A 7,372-nucleotide genomic window follows, 5' to 3' on the forward strand; every position below is an offset into this window, starting at 1 on the left:
TACCCGGGATCGATCTTGGGTCCTTGTGCTTGTAAGGCAGGCAGCAGAACCACTGAGCTAAATCCCTGGCCCTTCTTTCTATTCTATTATTCCTCCATTTTTTTTTCCTCTTAAACCTTTAAATTTTTTTCCCCTGAGGGTAAACATCACTCTGTTGGGGGGATATTTACTGTATATAATTTTATGCCTTGTTTTACATTTTGTAATATAACTATAAATCTTGTACCCACAGTTTAGAAAACTTTTTTTTTTGGTACCAGGGATCAAACTCAGGGCCATGCGCTTGCCAGGCAGTTGCACCCACAGTTTAAAGTGGCAAATTAACAGTTACCAGTCTGTCATTTTCTAGTCTGTACTTTATCCTTTGTCACTGATTATACTACTTTAGCCAAGGTGACAGTTGTTATGACCCATTGTTTTTCCTTGGATACCAATAATTGAGATCGTCTGGGGAGATCATAAACCATAACATACTCTGGCACCAAAGAACTGGTTGCTAGGTCAAATAGGTAGCATCTTCTCATCCCTAATAAATTGAAGAGGCACAATATTTTTTTCATTGAGTTAATAAAGTTACCTATCATAAACAATTTATAAGCATAAGCACAGAAAATAAATTCTAAAAAATTGAAAATGAGAACAGATGGAAGATATAGCCCCATATACCTCCAGCTCTCCCAAGGCAAACCCAGGAGATACTAAGGTGGAAGAAATCAAAAGCCATCCATCTGAACTTTCTGAAATGGTAGCAGCACACCCCTTGGAAGGCCTGTCCCCTTCAACTCAGCACACCAGAGGAGACCTGCAGCAGCTCATGACCCTCTGGCAAGCCTGCTCCTTCAACCCAGTGCACCAGAGGAGCCCATCCAAGCATGGGCACCAGCACAGCAGTGTTCATGCCCCACACCACTGAACAAGAGAAAGAGCCCTCTCTGAGGCTCCTAGATGAAAATTGAAGCCCACTGGAAAAGTGAAGAAAATCTCTGTGATAAAGGCACAGATGACACCACCATAGTTGGGAAGTCTGAAGGACCAATACCTCACATTGGAACCTGGTCTAACTTCAGGGGAAAGACAGCTGGAACCTGCAGTAGAACCTTGCAGGCTTCAACCCAGCAGGAGAACAAAAATCTCAACTTAGGCCTTGCAGACAGAAATCAGCCTGGACCTCAGGGGACAGCACTGGCTTGCTGAGACTAATTAATGTAGATCTACACACTCCTGCCCATGCTGGCATACCCTGAAGGAGGCCCTCTATTTCTGTTTGTATTTTTTATTTTCAAAATAATATTTTTCTCTTATCTTTAATCATTTAACAAACTTTTATCTCTTTTTCTTTTCTCAAATTATTTGTCCTTCTTTTATTTACTTTTTCTTATCTTCTTTTCCCTCTCTCCCCCCCTCCTTGATCTCCCATTTTGTTCCTGTTGCTATCCTGATTCAACTTTATTTTCTTTCTTTTCCTTTTCTTCTCTTTTTCCCTCTCTCAATTGCCATTAGTCTTAAAAGAAAATGATTGCAGTCTCTCCCCTCCCTACTGCTGTTAGTTTGTTCTGTTCTTGGGTATATTTTGTTCTGTCTTCTCTTCTCTTCAATGCTCCCTAGAGTTTGTGTGATTTGTGTCCTCTGACCTCACTTCTAACCTTTCTCTATCCTATCCCTCCCTCCCAATCCCTCTAAATCCCCATCCTGAATGATATAAAGTTGCTATATTGAAGAGTTTATTCAGTATAAATATATTTCATGCTGGTGCTCGAGTTTGATTTAATTCACACAGTTAAGGGGTGATAGATTAATAACTACCACGAATTGTCATTTTATAAACTGTGCTTAATGATACTGTGCTGCTGACTGTTTCACTTGGGCTAAGGTGTTGTGATTGATCTAATCAATTGTCCTCTCTGGTATAATGAAAATGAGATTGCCTCAGAATCATTAGAGACTCAAAATCTAAAGACCAGCTATATCTGGAAGATTGAAGTATTAACCCAGGAATTAAACCAAAGACATAACCAACAACAAAAATAGAAATGAGTATATTTAAACAAGGTACAAACACAGATTTCTACCACACCAAAGGTAAACTCTGGAGGAAATGAGATGGAAAAGTCTGACAGTCAACCATCTGGACACCCTGAATTGATAGCACAGGAAGAAAAAAAAACAGATAAATGAGGCTCTAGAAAATTTCAAAACAGAAATAATTTCCCAGATAACTATAAAAATGGTGAGAAGAGTCAGGGATTTGGCTCAGTGGTTCTGCCGTCTGCCTCACAAGTGCAAGGGCCTGAGTTGAATCCCCAGTACCAGAAAAAAGAAAGAAAGAAAAAAAAATAGAAATGGTGAGAAGACATGATTAGAGACTCTAGAACAGAAAGAGATTTAAAAAAAAATAGATGAGCTCAGGAGATGATGGAAACCATGAATGCCCAGCATAGGAAAGAAATGGAATCCATAAAACAGATTCAAACAGCTATACAGGAGATTAAAAACTCCATAGAAAGCATTCACAGCACAATGAACAAATGTGAAGGTAGAATCTCAGATATAGAAGATAGGATTGTGGTCAGTGACCATGAAAAGAGAGATCTCTTAAAAACAGTAAGGGATCATGAGAAATCAATCCAACAACTCTTAGATGATGAAAAGAAGAATAATATAAGACTGATAGGAATCCATGAAGTAGCAGGAGAAAGTATAAATGACATTTTAAAAAACTGTTCACATAATTAATGACAGAAAAGTTCCCAAACAGAGGGAAAGAATTTGACATACAGCTGGGTGTGGTGGCACACGCTTTTAATCTCAGCACTCAGGAGGCTGAGACAGGAGGATCACTGTGATTTCGAGACCAGCGTGGGCTACACAGTGAGTTCCAGGTCAGTCTCAACTACATAGTGAGACCCTGTCTCAAAAAAAAAAGAAAGAAAGAAAAAAAATTTGACATACAGATAAATGAGGCATATAGGACTCCTTCTAGCCATGATCAAAAAAAATCCACACCTTAGACATATAATAATCAAGATCCCAGAAACCCAATAGAAGAACAAACTACTACAAGCAGTTAGAGAAAAGAAATAAATCGCATGCAAAGGAAAGCTCAACAGAATCACAGCACACTTTTCAACATAAACCCTCAAGTCAAAGAGAGCCTGGAGTGAGGTATTTCAAGTCCTAAAAGAAAACAACCTCCAACCTAGATTGATGTATCCTGCAAAACTATCTTTCAAAATATTTGGGAAAACAATAAATGGGGAATAAGATATTTCCATGACAAAGAACTTCTGAGAAATTTCACAAACACCAAACTGGCACTCCAAACACTTCTAAACAATCTCCTGGAAAAAGAAAATGAAGGCCACAACTCCATAAGGGCCAAAAGAGCAAATATACCAGGCAAGGCAATAAATTAAAGGGACAGAGGGAAAAATAAAAGAACCAAAAACAGGAAAATAACACACAATGAAAAGTCAATACATAACAGTTATAACCATCAATGTTAATGGTCTCAATTCACCAATCAAAAGAAATAGGCTGGCAGAATGGATTAAGAAGCAAAAATCCAATAATATGCTGTAAAAAAGAAACCCACTTAATCCACAAAGAAATTCATAGACTGAGAGAGTAAAAGGATGGAAAACAGTTCTCCATGCAGTAGGAGACTGGAAAAAAGTGGGGGTAGCTATCTTATTTGCAGACAGAGTAGATTTCAAACCAAAACTAATTAAGAGAGACAAAGAAGGCCACTACGTTCTTGTAAAGGGAACAATCAGAAATGTATATGCACCAAATATTAATGCTCCCACCTATACAAGACAAATACTGGTGGATATGAAAAATGAAATAAGCACTAACAGAAGTATAGTGGGGGACCTTAATACGCCACTGACACAAATAGACAGATCATCTAGACAAAAAATCAGCAACAAAATAACAGAAATGAACCAAATATTTGAACAAACAGACTTAGGAGTTCTCTACAGGGTGTTCCACCCCACAAAATCAGAATATACATTCTTTTTAGTTGCACACAGGTCATTCTCCAAAACAGACCACATGCTAGCTCATAGAACATGCTTAAGTAAATGCAAAGGAATTGAAGTTATACCCTGTATATTATCAGACCACAGTACAATTAAATTGGAGATCAATATCCTAAGAAACTGCAAGAATTTTACAAACACATGGAAATTAAATAACACCCTGCTGAACAACCATTGGGCCACAGAGGAAATTAAAGAAGAAATTAGTTTCTACAATTAAATGATAATGTCAATACAACATACAGGAATCTATGGGACACAATGAAAGCAATTCTATGAGGGAAAGTCACAGCAGTGAATGTCCATACTAGGAAAACACAGTGAGCTCAAATAACCTAATGCTTAACCTTAAGCTTCTAGAAAAAGAAGAGCAAGACAAACTGAAAGCTTGTACAAGGGAGGAAATTATGAAGATCAGAGCAAAAATTAATGCAATGGAGACTAAGAGAAAAATACAAAAATTCAATGAATCAAAGAGTTGGTTTTTCAAAATAATAAACAAATAAAATCGATAAACCCTTAGCCAACCTTATCAAAACAAGGAAAGAAAAGGCTCAAATTAATACAATTAGGAATGAAAAAGGTGAAGTCACAACAGATCCAGCAGAAATCCAGAGGATCATCAATACCTACTTCAAAAACCTGTACTCTATCAAAACGGAAAATACAGAAGAAATGGACCTAGATTCAAATGAACTTCCAAAGTTGAATGAAGAAGATATAAAAAGTCTAAACACCCCAATTATATTCAATGAATTTGAAAATGTAATTAAAACATTACCAGCAAAGAAAAACCCAGGTTCTGGTGGCTTTACTGCTAAATTCTACAAACATTCACCACTTCTCTTTAAACTCTTCACTGAAATTGAAAGGGAAGCAATATTTCCAAATTCATTCCTGGAAGCAAGTATTACTTTGATCCCCAAACCAGGGAAAGGCCCAACCACTAAATAAAACTACAGGCCAGTCTCCCTCCTGAACACAGATGCAAAAACTCTCAATAAGATACTGGCAAACAGAATACAGAAGATCATCAAGAAGATCATAAACCTTGACCAAGTTGGATTTATCCCAGGGATGCCAGTATGGTTCAACATACATAAATCAATAAATGTAATACACTCTATTAACAGAGTCTAGGACTAAAACCATATGATCATCTCAATAGATGCAGAAAAAGCAGTTGACAAAATTCAACACCCATTCATGATAAAAACCCTACAGAAAACGCCAAAGGGTAGGGGCAACCAGGAGGAATTATGCCAGTGGTGCCTCCAGCCCTGGGTGATCTTTTTAACATGCTGTTGAATTTAGTTTGTTTGTGTTTTATTAAGAATTTTGTATTAGTGTTCATTGATGACTTTGGTCAGTAGTTCTTTTTACTTTATTTCCTTTTTTATTTTTTCATAATATCCTTGTCTTTGGTATCAGCAAGTATTGCCTAAATTTTAAAAAGAAAAAAAAAAACAAACATCTGGAAGTATTGCCTCTGCTTCTTCTCCTTCTTTTTTTTTTTTTTTTTTTTTTGAAAAGTTTGTGGTGAATGAGATTAGGTCTTCAATTGTTTGGCATGATTCACCAATGATGCAGCCAGGTCCTTGACCTTTCTTTCATGGGAGACTTTTTGGCAGTGCTTCAAGCTCCTCAGTCTTCTACTAGTAGTCTATTCTGATTTTCTATTTCTCCATGCTTCAGTCACTGTAAGCTCTTTTGTGTAGGACTGTATCCTTTTCTTCTAGATCAAAAGCCCCCTTTTTGGTTTTGACCAGTTTTGTAGAAGACAGTTTCTCCATGGGAGGAGTGGTGGAGTGGGGAGATGGTGGGACTGGGTGTGGTTGCAAGATATTTGAATGCATTACATTTATTGTTCACTCTAGTTCTATTATTATTACATTATATAATGAAACAATTATTAAACTCACCATAGCAGAATCAGTGAGAACCCTGATCCTGTTTTCCTGCAACTAGCCAGTCCCATCTGGAGGCAGTGGGAGACAATGACACCGGAAGTACGTTGCTTATATCCACATGATCTCATTTTGGTTATTACTACAGAAAACCCTGCTTCACAGAGATAGGATGTTTGAAATGGGGCCAGGCTTTTCGGTGCTTTTGTGGAAATCTCAGGACATAATTTTGTTTGTTTGTTTCCTCTTTGACTTTAATCTAGAACATATGGAGAGTTAAAGTTGTTTATAACATACTCTAAGGTTACCATCATTTGCTATCTCAAGCAGTTGGTCCTTTTCTAGTATGGTCAAAGTTGATTCACCTGGCTTATTCACAGATGAGTATTGGTTACATTTCTTCCCCATTTGGGGGCTGTCTTAATTACTTTTCTCATTGCTGAGACAAAATACCCAATACCTAATGTTAAAGGAGGAAAGGCTTAGAATTTGTGGACGTTTCAGTCCATAATCAGCTGGCTCCAAGGCAGGGTGTCATGGCAGAGGGGCATCACTGAGGATAAATAGTCCATAGTAAGCAGGCAGGTAAGAGCACATTAGTCCTTTTTTCTGTTCCTTATTATTTTATGCAGGTTATCTGTCTTAGATCAAATGTACCACTGACACCTAGTCCTAGCCAGAACTATGCCAAACCAATCAGTGGACTGATTTAGAAGTCACACACCCTTGATCCCAGCACCACACACTGTAGATTCAGCCCCTTCTGAACTTCCCCTACCATGGATGCATGAGGCTTTGGGGGGACTTATAGACACAAGCCATAACAGGGGGCTTTTGGATTAAGAGGTACTACTCAAACTCTTGAAAATTAAGGCAGGTAATCATGTAACAGCTAGGATAAAGAAGGCTCTGGCTCCATCTTTTTTAAAGTCTGCTAATGTTTTAAACCTGTCAAAAATACCAGTATTCATTTGTTGCCCATATAAAGTAAGTTTGAATGCAGCCACTTTATCTGCCAGCTTGAACATAGTCATCATTCTCCCCTGAAGCCACAGGTTGAGTTCAATGAGTAGGCTGAATACATTGTACAAGTAAGCAAGTTTTGTGATCATCCTATTACTGAAATTTACTGCTGGTGCTAACTGTAACTAAAAAGAAATCTCAAATGGCTCTTGTAACTCAAAAACTCTAGCCATGATCTACCTTTAGAAAACCATCTCACTTCTGTGTATAAGATGTGTGTGCTCTGTATCCATTCCTCACAGAGCTGTGCAAACAGATGAGTTAATGGCTTGTACTTTAATGTGGTTTAATCACATCCTTCAACTGTTAAGTTCAAGTGATGTTTCAGCTATTCAGCATTTTTCTATGACATAGTGCATAGACTCACATTCAGAAGTGACTGCTTGACCTGAATGTTGA

The sequence above is a fragment of the Fukomys damarensis genome, unplaced genomic scaffold (genome assembly GCF_012274545.1).
Source record: "Fukomys damarensis isolate Sample0158 unplaced genomic scaffold, DMR_v1.0_HiC HiC_scaffold_24, whole genome shotgun sequence".
NCBI lineage: Eukaryota > Metazoa > Chordata > Mammalia > Rodentia > Bathyergidae > Fukomys > Fukomys damarensis.